Below are 16,042 nucleotides of genomic sequence, written 5' to 3' on the forward strand. Positions count from 1 at the left end.
GAGTTTGGCTCAGGGACTCTGGCCTTGCCCGCACTGACCCGCCGGCTGACCGCCATCATCGAGGAGGCCGAGGAGGCCCCCGGGACCCGGCCGCAGCTCCAGGACGCCTCGCGCGGCCCGCGGGAGCCAGGGCCACCCGGGCAAGGGGACGGCGACTCGGGGCGCTCCCCGGGCCAGGGCGAGGGCCAGGGCGAGGCCGAGGAGGCCGCTGCCGCCGCCCGCCGCCAAGAGCAGACCCTGCGTGGTGCCACCATGGAGGTGCAGCGCGGGCAGTTCCAGGGGCGGCCGGTCTCCGTGTGGGACGTCCTCTTCTCCTCGTACCTGAGCGAGGCCCGCCGAGACGAGCTCCTGGCCCAGCACGCGGCCGGCGTCCTGGGCCTGCCCGACCTCGTCGCCGTCCTCACCCGGGTCATCGAGGAGACCGAGGAGCGGCTCAGCAAGGTGTCCTTCCGAGGCCTGAGGCGCCAGGTGTCCGCCTCCGAGCTGCACACGTCTGGGATCCTGGGCCCCGAGACCCTGCGGGACCTGGCCCAGGGCACTAAGACGCTGCAGGAGGTGACGGAGATGGACTCGGTCAAGCGCTACCTGGAGGGCACCAGCTGCATCGCGGGCGTCCTGGTGCCCGCCAAGGACGAGCCCGGCCGCCAGGAGAAGATGAGCATCTACCAGGCCATGTGGAAGGGCGTGCTGCGGCCCGGCACGGCCCTGGTGCTGCTGGAGGCGCAGGCGGCCACCGGCTTCGTCATCGACCCCGTGCGCAACCTGAGGCTGTCCGTGGAGGAGGCCGTGGCCGCGGGCGTGGTGGGCGGCGAGATCCAGGAGAAGCTGCTGTCGGCCGAGCGCGCCGTCACCGGCTACACCGACCCCTACACCGGGCAGCAGATCTCCCTCTTCCAGGCCATGCAGAAGGACCTCATCGTCCGGGAGCACGGCATCCGCCTGCTGGAGGCCCAGATCGCCACGGGCGGCGTCATCGACCCCGTGCACAGCCACCGCGTGCCCGTGGACGTGGCCTACCGGCGCGGCTACTTCGACGAGGAGATGAACCGCGTCCTGGCGGACCCCAGCGACGACACCAAGGGCTTCTTCGACCCCAACACGCACGAGAACCTCACGTACATGCAGCTGCTGCAGAGGGCCACTCTGGACCCTGAGACGGGGCTCCTGTTTCTTTCTCTGCAGTGACTCGGCTTCCTCTTCAATTTTCTGCAACTCTGGAGAAGCTGTGGCGTAATTTTGTGTCTGTTTTTTTTTTCTCATTCTTTGATTTTGTTGTTTTACCCATTCGTTATCTGTGGAAAATGTTTTAAGTTATCATGTGACAGTAACTTTTTCTTTGTCCATCAAGGTGTTTCTGGACATCATAAACTTTTTGGTGTGTTTTCTGAGTCCTCTAAGTGTCATATGGTTTTCCTTTTTACTCCTTTTTGATTTTCAGAACATTTTCCTGTCCATTTTGGATTCCCTGCCGGCATTTTACAGAAGGTCACTCTTTAGACTCATTCCATCATGCCATCGGGTGCTGTTTTGTTGCAATGTAATTCTTATTACATGCAGATATTTCCTTTATGATGTGCTCGTCATGTTCATTGTCAAACTCATTTTCCATCCGACGATGTCTACTATTTAGTGCTCTGGCTTAATTTCGGTCCTCCTCCCCGGCCTATCCACCTGCTGCTGTGCCGGCCCAAAGCATGGGCGTTATTCTGCTGGCTGCTCCACCTTAGAGGTCTGACCTCACCAGCACTGACTGAACGAGTCTGTTGTGGAGAAGGACCTTTGGTAGTAATTTATTATGAAAAATTCTGAACACATAAGACACGAATGAAACTCGTGTTTGATTTCAGGTTTTTGAAGGTTCAATCACCAATTTTCATACCCTTAATATAGAGATAGTAGATTAAACAAGGGAAGTAAGCCGCCCAAAACCCAGGGTTCCTGGAGCCATATCTCAGAATCGCATTCCCATAGGTTGCAGTTAAGTCTTGCTCAAAGATTCCTGGGAGAACCAAGAAGTTTCGTTGTTCATACAAGTGTGGCCATTCTAGCAGGTGACCAAGAACAAGCGCTTGCTAGTCCCCCTCATTCACTCCACACATGGGTTGCCTGTGGCGTCTGGGCCGCTTGCTCTCTGATGGTAGCAAAACACAGCAAGAATCCATGGGTTCTGCCTGGTGGCTGTGTGTGGCTGGCCTCCTGGGGGCCTGCAGGCTGGGCGTGGACGCCGTGGAGGACACTCCCTGTGCCGGACTGGCTGGAGCGAGGGCAGATAGAGCAGACGGGGCTTGGACATTCGGGATGAAGAGCCAGTGGCCTCAGGGTAGAAATGACCCGTGGGTAACTCATCAAAATGCGCCTCCGAAGCTCTAGAGAAAATCCCTGCCAGGGTCTGTGTGGCCTTTGCAGGAGCATCTGGCCCATCTGGAGGTGGGCTTGAGGGGACAGGCGGCCACAAGGAAATAGAAACGGTAGCCGGGTGCGGTGGCTCACGCCTGTAATCCCAGCTCTCAGGGAGGCAGAGGCGGGAGGATAGCTTGAGCCCAGGAGTTCGAGACCTGCCTGGGTAATATAGCGAGACCCCGTTTTCCACACACACAAAAAAAAGACAGAAATGGTAGTGAGGTTCACATGTGCTAACATTCACAGATGGCAAAGTAGTCACTCTGCATGATCCACTTAATCGCTCTCATCCAGGTTTTACAGCTGTCTGAGTAAGACCGCGTACAACCGACGATGCAGGCTAGGATGGACGACGCAGTCAGGGCACTAGCCTTGAAAAGGGGGACAGGGAGAACCTTGAAAAACAAGGCATGGCCGGGCGCGGTGGCTCAAGCCTGTAATCCCAGCACTTTGGGAGGCCGAGACGGGCGGATCACGAGGTCAGGAGATCGAGACCATCCTGGCTGACACAGTGAAACCCCGTCTCTACTAGAAAAAAAAATACAAAAAAACTAGCCGGGCGAGGTGGCGGGCGCCTGTAGTCCCAGCTACTCGGGAGGCTGAGGCAGGAGAATGGCGTGAACCCGGGAGGCGGAGCTTGCAGTGAGCTGAGATCACACCACTGCACTCCAGCCTGGGCGGCAGAGCGAGACTCTGTCTCAAAAAAAAAAAAAAGAAAAGAAAAACAAGGCATCAGCAGGGTGCTTTCAACCACATTCTTTCTTTTTTTTTTTTTTTTTTTTTTTTTTTTGAGACGGAGTCTCGCTCTGTCACCCAGGCTGGAGTACAGTGGCCGGATCTCAGCTCACTGCAAGCTCCGCCTCCCGGGTTCACGCCATTCTCCGGCCTCAGCCTCCCGAGTAGCTGGGACTACAGGCGCCCGCCACCTCGCCCGGCTAGTTTTTTGTATTTCTTAATAGAGACGGGGTTTCACCGTGTTAGCCAGGATAGTTTCAATCTCCTGACCTCGTGATCCGCCCGTCTCGGCCTCCCAAAGTGCTGGGATTACAGGCTTGAGCCACCGCGCCCAGCCTCAACCACATTCTTTCTATTGTTCTTGAGCAAGTCCTGCGTGTGTGCCCGATGCCTGTGTTGCAGAAGTTCTCACTGTGAACTTTACAGCAATGCTGAAGCAGGAATTAGCATGCCTGATTAGTGGTGATGGGACCCACGTTTTTCTATCCTTTTACCTTCACCTTCTCTGTCATTATATTTGAAGTGAGCCTCTTTAGGCAGCATATTAATGGGTGAGGTTATCTTTATCCAATTTCACAATCTCTATGTTTAAATTGGCATATTTACACCATTACATTTTATGTAATTATGTGTTTGGACTCATTCTTTGTTTTCTTTCCCTCCTCTGTTTTTTGTTCATTTCCCCTCCCTTAGCTGCCTTCTTTTGGATATTGGAATACTTTTTAGTATTCCATTTAAATTTATGGGCTTTGGGCTATTCTTTTCTAATTTTTTATTGGTCACCCTGGAGATTACAGTATACTTACGAGTTTTGACACTCTTCTTCGCATCTCTGCTCTGCCACTTCACGGAGGTGTGGTCTCTTTCTCCATTTCCTCCCCCATTCTATCTCTGTCATGTTGTCACATCTACATGCACTGAAAATCTTACCAGGTAATGGGGCAATTTTACTTTCTGCAGTATAGATTTTTTTGTTTTTCTTTTTGGAGACAGTCTTGCTCTGCCGCCCAGGCTGGAGTGCAGTGGTGCAATCTTGGCTCACTGCAACCTCCGCCTCCCTCCCAGGTTCAAGTGATTTTTGTGCCTCAGCTTGCCAAGCAGCTGGGACTACAGGTGTGCACCACCATGCCCGGCTAATTTTTTGTATTTTGATCTCTACTTAACAGTATTTCATCATGTTTCCCAGGCTGGTCTTAAACTCCTGAGCTCAGGCAATCTGCCCACCTTGACCTCCCAAAGTGCTGGGATTATAGTCCACACCCGGCCTCGACAGTAATATATATATTTAATGACTTAAAAAGTGAAAACAGCATATTATGCTTGTCTAAATATATACCATTTCCATTGCTCTTTCTGCATTCCTGAAATTCCAGGTTCCCTCTGGTATCATTCCCTTCAGGCTAAATACCTTTCTTTAGCATTTTCTTTTAAAGTTGGCCAGTGAAGCACTTTGGGAGGCCAAGGCGGGCAGATCACTTGAGGTCAGGAGTTCAAGACCAGCATGGCCAACAAGGTAAAACCGTCTCTACTAAAAATACAAAAATTAGCTGGGCGTGCTGTTACCTATAATCACTTGGGAGGCTGAGGTGGGAGATCACTCAAACCCAAGAGGCGGAGGTTGCAGTGAGCCGAGATCGCACCACTGCACTGCAGCCTGAGCAACAGAGTGAATCTCCATCTCAAAAAAAGTAAATATAGTCTGCTGGTGAGGAATTTTACACATATAAATACATAAAATATTTGATTTGAGTTTATCCTATCTGGAGTTGACCAAACTTTTTGACTTTTATAAGTTTATATCTTTCACTAAATTGGAGAACTTTTCTGCCATTATTTCTTCAAAATAAATGTTTTATGTACTAATATCTTTCCGTTCTCCTTCTGGAGCTTCAAATACAAAAATTAAAGATGTTTTGATATTGTTCCACAGCTCTCTGAAGCGTTGTTCATTTTTTAAAAAACTTGTTTCTCCTGTTTTCCAGATTAGATAATTTCTATTGATCTCTTTGCAAGTTTACTGACTCCTTCCTCTCTAATCCCCCTTTTGCTGTTGAGACACTCAGTGAGCGTTTTTTTTCTTTTTTCTTTTATTTGAGACGGAGTCTCACTCCGTTGCCCAGGCTGGAGTGCAGTGGGGCGTGATCTCAGCTCACTGCAGAGTCCACCTCCTGGGTTCAAGTGATTCTCATGCCTCAGCCTCCCGAGTAGCTGACACTACAGGTGTGCACCACCACACCTGGCTAATTTTTGTATTTTTAGTAGAGACAGGGTTTCTCCATGTTGCCCAGGCTGGTCTCAAACGCCTAGACTCAAGCAATCTGCCCACCTCGGCCTCCCAAAGTGCTGGGATTACAGGCATGAGCCACTGCACCTGGCCAACTTTTTTTACTTCAGATGATTTTTCACTTCAGGTAATATGTTTTTCACTTCTGCCATTTCCACGTGCTGAGAACGTCTGTCTTTTCACTCATTCCTGGGGTGTCCACTCTTGCCTCGGGGAACATCAGGCTGGAATTGCTGCTGTAAAATCTTTTTCTGGTCCCTCCAGCATCTGAGTCCTGGGGTCCTGCCAGCAACTGTCTTTTTCCCTGAGACTGGATCCAATTTCCAGTCCTTGGCATGTTGGGTAATTTGGGGTTGTATCTTGGATATTTTAAATAATCAGATGCGAGACTCTGAGCCCTGTGAGAACGCACTTGAGAACGTTGGTATTTTCACTTTGGCAGGCACTTGCCCTGGCTGGGTCCAGGCCACAAGCCGCGTCCCAGCCTCTGTATGCAGTGGATCCGCGCTGGCTCCATTCTCAAGGCTTTTGCTGTGCAGCGTGTTCCCCACACATGCTGCTCAGCTCAGGCGAGCACCGAGCTTGTGATGTTTCATGCTCAGCGCGGAGGCCCCTCCTCCAGGTCTCTGCTCCATGGGGACCCCACACACTCAGGCTCCTAGGAGTCCTCCATTTAGAAAGCCAGGGTTTCTCTCAGAGTCTTAGTTCCTTGTGCTGTCATCCATTTCAGATGACTTGGGCCCTGCTCAGGGCAGCACAGCAAGAGAAAAGGCAGAGAAAATAAGAGAGGGACCCTGCACACACACGCTCTGGACCACAGAGCCCTGTGCCCAGTTCCTCTGTCAATACAGGTGGAATCTCGTGCAGGATCTCAGGGGCCCAAGATGCCACCAAAGATCAGGCCGGGACAGGATTAGGAGAGAGAGGAGAGGGAAGTGGGGGTTTCTCCTGTGCACTCTGTTTGCAGAGGGGAAGGTGGGTTGGCGTTGGGGTTGTCGGTCTCTGCACCCACGGCACAGTTGTGAGACACCCCCATCCTCAAAACCGCACATACAGCTGGGGAGAAAAAAAGAAACAAAAAAACAAAACAGTAAACCTCCGCGCCAGTTGTTGGTAAGTTCTGAGTTTCCTCCCCAGCCAGCTGCCACTGTTAGCGTTCCACAGTCCTCCAGGAGTCGCTTTTTATATTCTGTCCAAAGGGAGAGAGGAGCTGTAGTGGCTGTGCTCCACCTCTGCCAGCCCAGAAGTGTCCAGAAGTGCTCTTCTGATTTTACAGGTGAAGAACCAGAGTCCTGGGGGTGTAACAAGCCCAGGTTCTCAAGTCAAGGGCAGGAACTCACGAGCGCCCAACTCCAAACTGTCCTCGCCCCACAGGCTTGTGGTGGTCACTGCCACCCTGTGCACCCTGGATAGAAACACTGCTGGAGGAGAAGGCTTTCTCAGAGCCCTGGGGAAGGGGATGGCCAGGCCACCTACACTCATGGCCCTGTTCCACTGGCTGCACTGGAGCGGCAGATGGATGGACAGCAGCCGGCTGGAGGCTGGGAGGCAGCCTGGGGACGGGAGGCTGGGGTGCTGAGCAGCATGCACCATGGGGCAGCAGGACACAGGGCCCTCCCAGCCGGACTCGCATGTGGCACTCTGTGGGGCAGGTGGTGACGGGAGGCAGACACGCTCCAGGGGCATCCCTCAGCCGCCATGCTCCAGGTACTTGTACCTCACGTTTAGAACCAGGGTAGATTTGGAGACTCCTGGGATCTTTTGACAAAATTTATCTCCAATCTCTAGGTACAAAGGATGCTCCTATAAAGGGCCAGATGGCAAGCCCTGGGACTGAACCCCTGCCCTCGGTGCCGCCACTGCTCTTTCATAACTATGGGCTCTTCCGAAAGTGACTTCATGGCTCAGTGCCTCAGTTTCCCTTTTTGTAAAATCGTCATCATGGCCGGGCGCGGTGGCTCAGGCCTGTAATCCCAGCACTTTGGGAGGCCGAGGTGGGCGGATCATAAGGTCAGGAGTTCGAGACCAACCTGACCAACATGGTGAAACCCCGTCTCTACTAAAAATACAAAAGCTAGCTGGGTGTGGTGGGCACCTGTAATCTTAGCTATTCAGGAGGCTGAGGCAGGAAAATTGCTTGAACCCGGGAGGCGGAGCTTGCAGTGAGCTGAGATCGCGCCACTGCACTCTAGCCTGGGCGACAGAGCAAGACTCCGTCTCAAAAAAATAATAATAATCGTAAAAACATTTAACTCACATGGCAGTTTTGAGTACAAATAAAATTCAAACCCTGGAAGTGTTCGAAAAACATCCACAAGAATGACAGAAAGGAGTAGCACGCTGTTGCTGCTTTTGTTATTTTTAACATTCGTGTGGCTTTTTTCTTCCTATCCGAAAAAGATATTTTCTCCCCAGTCAACCCAAGTCATCCTTCTAGTGGCAAGAAAATTAGGTTTGTCAAGCCTGTAATCCCAGCACTTTGGGAGGCCAAGACGGGCGGATCACGAGGTCAGGAAATCGAGACCATCCTGGCTAACACGGTGAAACCCCGTCTCTACTAAAAAAATACAAAAAATTAGCCGGGCGCGGTGGTGGGCGCCTGTATGCCCAGCTACTTGGGAGGCTGAGGCAGGAGAATGGCGTAAACCCGGGAGGCGGAGCCTGCAGTGAGCTGAGATCTAGCCACTGCACTCCAGCCTGGGCAACAGAGCAAGACTCCGTCTCAAAAAATAAAAATAAAAATAAATAAAAAATAAAAAAAAGAAAAAGAAAATTAGGTTTGTTATGGAAAGAATCCAAAAAGAAAAAAAAAACTAGTTAATATTCAGATTCAGATTTTTCTTTTTCTTTCTTTTTTTTTTTTTTTTTTCTTTTTTGAGACAGGGTCTTACTCTGTCACACAGGCTGGAGTGCAGGGGTGCAACAGCTCACTGCAGCCTCGAACTCCTGGGCTCAAGTGATCCTCCCGCTTTAGCCTCCCAAGTAGCTGTGACTACAGGTGTGTGCCACCATGCCCAGCTGATTTTTTTTTAAGGACTAGAAAGTCAAAGACAAATGCCCAGCAGATTTTGTAGAGATGGGGTTTTGCCATGTTGCCTAGGCTGGTCTTGAACTCATGAGCTCAAGCAATCCACCTGCCTTGGCCTCCCAAAGTGCTGGAATTACAGACATGAGCCGCCACGCCTGGCCTATATTCTGATTTATATTCAAAGTAGACTTTGCAGCAAGACAATAGGCTTGGAAGACAGGCTCATGATGCAGTTCGTGATGGGGTTCGCAAAGGGGCTGGTGGTGAGGTTCGAGATGGCGTTTGTGATAGGATTGGTGATGGGGTTCCTGATGGGGTTAGTGATGTGGTTGGTGATGGCACAATGGGGTTGGCGATGGGGGTTCATGATGGAGTTAGTGATGTGGTTGGTGATGGCACAGTGGGGTTGGTGATGGGGTTCACAGTGGAGTTCGTGATGAGGCTGGCCATGGGGTTGGTGATGGGGTTCGCGACGAGGGTGGTGATGGGTTACCCTGGAGACAGTGAGAAGGCAAGGCAGAGACTGAGGAGGTCAGATGCCTGCCTTGTCTTCCCTTGAGCTCCCTCCAGTGCGCTGGCTCACACCTGCAATCCCAGCACCTTGGGAGGCCAAGGTGGGTAGATCACTTGAGCTCAGGAGACCAGCCTGACCAACATGGTGGAACCCTGTTTCTACTAAAAAAAAAAAAAAAAAAAAAAATTAGCCAGGCGTAGTGGCAGGCTCCTGTAATCCCAGCTACTCAACAGACTGAGACAGGAGAATCACTTGAATGCAGGAGGCAGAGGTTGCAGTGAGCCTAGATCACACCACTGCACTCCAGCCTGGGCAACAAGAGCAAAACTCCATCTTAAAAAAAAAAAAAAAAGACATCCTGACAGGTGGGCAAACACCAAGGGCAGGGCACTCCAGTGCTGACAGGAGGGGCTCCTGTGGTGAGACCTTCATGCTTCCCAGGCAATACAGAGGCTGAGTTGAGCTTACATCTATGCTGTGGGGCCCACAGTGAGGACAAGTGGTCTCACAGCAGACATGTGGGCAACAACTTGGAGTCAGAATGCACACTAAGCTGTGCCCAGCCCAGGGCACTGACGGGGACTCACATCTGCCCCACCTTCAACCACAGTGGCCTGTGGACACAGCTCTACAATCCAGACAGAGAGGGATGGGACATCAGACCAACCAGGATCCACCAAAGGTGAGAAACTCAAGAGACCCTCCTACTTTACAGAAGCTCCTGAGGGATCAACCAGTCCTCACACAGACTTCTGCCTACGACGGTGGTCTGAAGATCTTAAAGCCTTGAGTTTGGGATAAGGCAGCTCCAGACAAGCAACACCCAGACCTTGTCACAAGTGGACAAAAGTCTCCGGAAGAGGATGCATCATGCGGTGCCTTCAGCTTATTCCTCCTATAAATACTTCTCAAATGGTCTGCACACAACCGAAGAAACCAGAGCACAGCCGGAATGAAGACGCCATGAGTGAGAACCCACAGAAACAACAGAACACATCCACAAAGACCGTAGAATAGCCCTGGTCAACTGTAAACAGCAATAACTAAAGTTAAGAATTTGGCCAGGCACAGTGGCTCACGCCTGTAATCCCAGCACGTTGGGAGGCCGAGGCGGGTGGATCATGAGGTCAGGAGATCGAGACCATCCTGGCGAACACGGTGAAACCCCGTCTCTACTAAAAAATACAAAAAACTAGCCGGGTGAGGTGGCGGGCGCCTATAGTCCCAGCTACTCGGGAGGCTGAGGCAGGAGAATGGCGTGAACCCGGGAGGTGGAGCTTGCAGTGAGCTGAGATCCAGCCACTGCACTCCAGCCTGGGTGACAGAGCGAGACTCCGTCTCAAAAAAAAAAAAAAAAAAAAAAAAAGAATTCAATGGGCTGATTTTGATTTAACCAGCATGTCAGACAAATCACTGAGGGAGGAGGTGAAATGGCAGACAGAGTAGAAGGAATTTTGGAGAACATAGCAAACGGAGATAAAAGCTGGGAAGAGCGGGAGAGAAGCTAAGGTGCAAACAGAACAGTAAGATGGTCCAACAGACATCCAATGGAGTCCTTGAAGGTCAGAAGATAGAGAATGGGGCAGAGGAAACATAGGAAAGGATAAAGATTTTCAAATTTTCCAGATCAAAGACATTAATGTCCAAATTAATGTCCCCAATCCCTCTCTCTCTCTCTCTCTCTCTCTCTCTCTCTCTATATATATATATATATATATATTTTTTTTTTTTTTTTTTTTTTTGAGATGGAGTCTCACTCTGTCACCCAGGCTGGAGTACCGTGGCGCAATCTCGGCTCACTGCAAGCTCCGCCTTCCAGGTTCACGCCATTCTCCTGCCTCAGCCCCCCCAGTAGCTGGGACTACAGGCGCCCGCCACCACGCCTGGCTAGTTTTTTGTATTTTTAGTAGGGATGGGGTTTCACTGTGTTAGCCAGGATGGTCTCGATCACCTGACCTTGTGATCTGCCTGCCTCGGCCTCCCAAAGTGCTGGGATTACAGGCCTGAGCCACCACACCTGGCCAGCAAGTTTTTTAAGTAACTAGAGATGTCCAAAGGTTAACAAGTCCAAACTTGAGCTCTCCTGCACGACAGCCAATAAGTCAAGACAAGGAGTTAAAGCCAAGAAGGCAACAAATTCATTTTGGAGAGCAGCAAGCCCAGCAGATGTGAATGAGCATCCTCGGGAGCCATCTCACGTGGGTATGAGGTTCAGCCCCTTTTCATGTTCAGGGCAGGGGAAAGAGGAGGGCATGTGATCTAGGGGTGATGGATGACAACTGGGTACCAGTGAGGCTCCGAGGAGGTTGGGAACTTCCTCTTCCTTTTCAGGTCACAATGCTCCTGTACATCTTCAACAAAACATAGCTGTTTACATGCTTTCCCTTCAATCCTCGAATTAGTTTCAAAAACCACATGAAAACTACTGTCCTTGCATTTTATCTCAGTGCTCTACAATTATTCTAACCTATGTGCAAGAGTGGGTAAAGACCCCTTAAACAAAAAAGGAGTGAGTGATGTGGGTTGTTTTGTGGTCTCACTGTTACGCAAATAGTCCTTTAAGGCAATTTGGTGCATGTGCTAATCCCGCCAGTGAGAGCCGTTGACACCGAGAAGAGCTCACCATAGGTGTCAATTATCTTCAACTTGGACTTTGCCTTATCTGTATGCTGAATAGATGCCTCTATTCCTCAGGATTGAGTTATTACTAGATATATTGCTATCTTCCTGAAATATTTTTGGAAATAATTATTCCTAATCAGTGCTTCACATACACACATGTGCGCACATACCAGCTTCCAAGCTGGTTGTTGGCCACCACAGGCCTTCGTGGCTGCTCTCTGGAGACGGCTGTTTCTGGCCGTGTGTACACTTCACAGCCTTGCTCGGAGTGAGCTGGGAAGCCAGCAAGCCACTGTCTCCACCGCCCAATCTGGGAGGCACCAGCCCAGTGCCTCTGCACCTCTGCTGTGTTCTCGCCCCGGAAGCAAGTCACCCAGTCCAGTCCACACTCCTGGCATGGGACCGCACATGATGTGGGAGACCAGGAGGCAGGGTGACCAGGACAGACAGTGGGAGGGCTCCTCTGGTGCTCCTCTGACCCCCCAGAGTTGGGACCCCCTGGCTTTCTCCCACCCTAGGATTCCTGGCATCCAGGACAGCAGTCCTGAGCCCCGCAAGCCAAGGGATCGTCCACCTGCCGATGGGAAAGAAATCTGCAGGAATTCTGAGAACAGCTCACCTGCATGCCTCACAGGAGGGAGAGGCTTAGGAAGACTCTAAGGCGACAGACATGGAGCCCCAGTAGATGTGCAAGGCGGAAGTGGAGGAGGCAGTGAGCAGCGAACCTGCAGTTGGCACCACAAGGCATTGCACAGGGGCCAGGCACAGAGGCTCATGCCTGCACTCCTAGCTGCTCAGGAGGCTGAGGCAGGAGGATCCCTGGAGCCCAGCAGTTCAAGACGAGCCTGGGCAATATAGCAAGACTGGCTCTATAAAAAGTTAAAAAAAAAATAGCTGGGCTCTGTGGCATGTGCCTATAGTCCCAGTTATTCAGGAGGCTGAGGTGGGAGGATCCCTTGAGCCCAGGAATTTGAGGCTGCAGTGAGCTGTGATTGCACCACTGCACTCAGGGTAACAGAGTGAGAATCCATCTCTAAAAAAATAAATTTTAAGAAGCCAATTCACAGATTAGGCTAAGAGGGCGGGTGAATGGCTCAGTGGCCAAGAGCAGCCCTAGAGAACTTCCGATAAATCCAAATGGCCTGGCAGGATCAAGGGGTGGAGAAGCTCATAGGCAGAGCAGAAGGGAGGGTGGGCACCCACCCTGGGGCATAGCCAGATTGAGGCCAGGGAGGGCATGCTGCAGCAGCCACTGCCTCTGTGCGCGGGCAGGCAGCAGTCCGACCCACTCTGTGGAGTCGGAATAAGTGCTGGGAAGCATCCCTGCACGCGAACACGTAGCGGTTGTCACGTCACTCTTCTTACCATGCGGGTTGTGCCCGGTGCATGTGCTATTCCCCTCGGGCTGCCAGAGCAGCACCAGAGATGCAGGAGTGGCTTAAAACAGCACAAACAGATTCGCTCACTGTGCTGGAGGCTGGAAGTGCAAAATTGAGGTATCAGCAGGGCTGATTGCTTCTGGGGCTGGGGTGGGAGAATCCATCCCAGGTCTCTCTCCTCACCACTCATGGCCCTGGCAGTCCCAGGCACGCCTTGGCCTGTGGGCACATCCCTCCAATAGTGGCCTCCATGTTCACTTGACGGTCTACCTTATTTCTCTGCACCCCAAGTATCCTTCTTTCTCTGATAAGGACATTTAGGGCCCACTCCAACATCTCAAGATCCTAAACTTATTTACATTTGCAAAAATCTTTTTTATTCTTTTTTTTTTTTTTTTTTTTTTTTTTTTTTTTGAGAAGGAGTCTCACTTTGTCTCCCAGGCTGGAGTGCAGTGGCGCGATCTCGGCTCACTGCAAGCTCCGCCTCCCAGGTTCATGCCATTCTCCTGCCTCAGCCTCCCAGTAGCTGGGACTACAGGCGCCCACCACCATGCCCAGCTAATTTTTTGTATTTTTAGTAGAGACGGGGTTTCACCGTGTTAGCCAGGATGGTCTCGATCTCCTGACCTCGTGATCCGCCCGCCTCGGTCTCCCAAAGTGCTGGGATAATAGGCGTGAGCCATTTTATTTTTTCAAATAAGGCTGTGCTCCTAGGTACTGGGGATCAGGATGTAGACTTTTGGGGGATTCTATATGACCTACCACAGAACATGTGTGTCTGGTTATGGGGGTGGAGAAAGGGGAGGAAATTCATTGAGATTCTTCTGCTCAAGCCTTACCTCTTCAGGGGCTTCTCTGGACCACACCCCCCAAAACGCACCCCTGCCCACCCAGAGATCCATTCAACAAGTGTTTGCTGAGGGCCTGCTGTGTGCCAGGTACTGTCCTCGCACCAGAGAAAGAGCAGGGACAAAGAGAAGACACTCCTGCCCTGTGGGAGCTCGAATAGCAACAGGGACACAGACAGTGAAGAAGAGAGATGAGAAAAACCCAGATGCAAGTCAGGTGGGGTGAATGCCCCAGGAAAAGTCAAGTCAAGCAGGGGAAAGGGGATGGGGACTGTGATGTCAGGATTCGTGGCCAGGGCAGGCCTCTCAGGAAGTGACCTCAGAGGATGTTTGGGAAGGGCATTCCGGGCAAAGGTATAACCAGGGCAGAGACCCTGAGGGGAAGTGCCTGTCATGTCCAACGGCACAGGGCCATGTACTTGTGGTGGGCTCAGCTGAAGAGGGCAGGGGACATGAGGTAGGGTAATGGGACCAATTACTGGGCCTTCCTGTTTAGGCCCTCGTGCCAAGTGAGAAGGGACCACTGGGGGCTCCCCAAAACCACCCTCAGGTTCAATGGTTCACTGTAAGGACTCACAGAACTCAGAAAGGGTACCATTTATTACAGCAATGGATGCGTTAAAATCAGCAGTGGCAAGGACTCACGGAACAGAACCCAAGAGAGACCAGCACAGGTCTGCAGGTGTCCGCACCCACTGCAGGCATGTGGACAGTGCTCAACCTCCCAGCACGGATGAGCACAGCATGCCACCAGCCAGGGAAGCCCTCTGTACCTCGGTGTCCAGGGTTTTTATTGGGTTGGTCACACAGGTATGGCTGACCTCCCAAGTCGCAGACTTTGGCCTCCAGCCCCTGCAGAGGTCAGGCTGATGCCACATGGCCCAAAGTCCCCCCGTAGACCACGTTGTTAGCACAGACCAGGGGTGTCCAATCTTTGGACCTTCCTGGCACACATTGGAAGAATTGTCCTGGGCAATACACTTAAGTAAAATACACTTAACACTAACAACAGCTGATGAGCTTTAAAAAAAACATCTCAACAAGAAAGCTTACAAATTTGTGTTGGGGCCGGGCGCGGTGGCTCAAGCCTGTAATCCCAGCACTTTGGGAGGCCGAGACGGGTGGATCACGAGGTCAGGAGATCAAGACCATCCTGGCTAACACGGTGAAACCCCATCTCTACTAAAAAAATACAAAAAACTAGCCGGGCGAGGTGGCGGGCGCCTGTAGTCCCAGCTACTCAGGAGGCTGAGGCAGGAGAATGGCGTAAACCCGGGAGGTGGAGCTTGCAGTGAGCTGAGATCCGGCCACTGCACCCCAGCCTGGGCGACAGAGCAAGACTCCGTCTCAAAAAAAAAAAAAAAAAAATTGTGTTGGGCCGAATGCACCCTCTGGGCTGCGGATTGGACAAGCTTAGCATAGACTGTGGTGTGGCCTAGGTAAACACAGACATTCAAATCAGGCAGAACATTCCAAAGGCTTAGAGGGTGTCTCTCAGGAGCTGGTCAGGGCCAGTTTCAGGGTGGAGAATTTGAACACCCCAAACCTTTGCTGCAGAAGGCCTCAGCAGGATCATCTGGCCTTGGTGGAAGCCACACTCAGGGGACCTGGTGACCAAGGCTGGTCAGGAAAGAGTGACCACAGGGGACGCAGCAGGGCCAGATGCAAATCTGCCAAAGAAAGAAAGAGGCGTCCCAAAGGGACAGCACAGGGAGGCGCGCGGAAGGGAGGAGCGGAGTTCCAATTTGGGCTCCAGAGAGAGAAGGTGAAGGATGAGGACCCGCCCTGAGAGAGGGAGAAGGCCACGGGAAGGCTGTGGCAGCTGCGGGCTGAAGGGGGTTTTAGGTGAGAATCGGGGACAGCCCCGGTGGTCAGCGTGGCTGGAGGGTGTGCTCAGAGCGGCCTCCGGAGGGAGCGGCCTTGTGAGCCGGGTGGGCTCCCCCATCATGGTTCCACTGTCCCGAGCCAACCGCGGAAAGGAGGGGCGCGTTTGAGGAGAAAAGAGAAAATCGCCATCCTGGAAGGTGAGAAGATGGGCTTGTGGGCGGGAGGAGGCACCGGCGGGCGGGCCATGGAGAGATTTGTGGCCCCCAATGAAAGTCAGCCTGGGTCAGCCTGCTGGTGGGCCTTTCCCCCCGCCCTCGGCGTCCCACCCACCTGTCCCATGGGGGTCGGCCGGGGAATGAGTGCGTGGCCAGGAGAGCGGGGCCCCGCTTTCGAGCCCGCGGGGAC

The 16,042-nt window shown here is 52.2% G+C and overlaps 2 protein-coding genes across 2 annotated transcripts in view; one reads left to right on the forward strand and one right to left on the reverse strand.

Moving 5' to 3' along the window:
- GPAA1 (glycosylphosphatidylinositol anchor attachment 1) overlaps window positions 1-16,042 on the reverse strand; it is a 288,404-nt gene that overhangs the window by 236,087 nt on the left and 36,275 nt on the right. The window lies entirely within an intron of this gene.
- PUF60 (poly(U) binding splicing factor 60) overlaps window positions 1-16,042 on the forward strand; it is a 71,316-nt gene that overhangs the window by 31,117 nt on the left and 24,157 nt on the right. The window lies entirely within an intron of this gene.

This window comes from Macaca thibetana, chromosome 8, assembly GCF_024542745.1.
Source record: "Macaca thibetana thibetana isolate TM-01 chromosome 8, ASM2454274v1, whole genome shotgun sequence".
In the NCBI taxonomy this organism is placed as follows: domain Eukaryota; kingdom Metazoa; phylum Chordata; class Mammalia; order Primates; family Cercopithecidae; genus Macaca; species Macaca thibetana.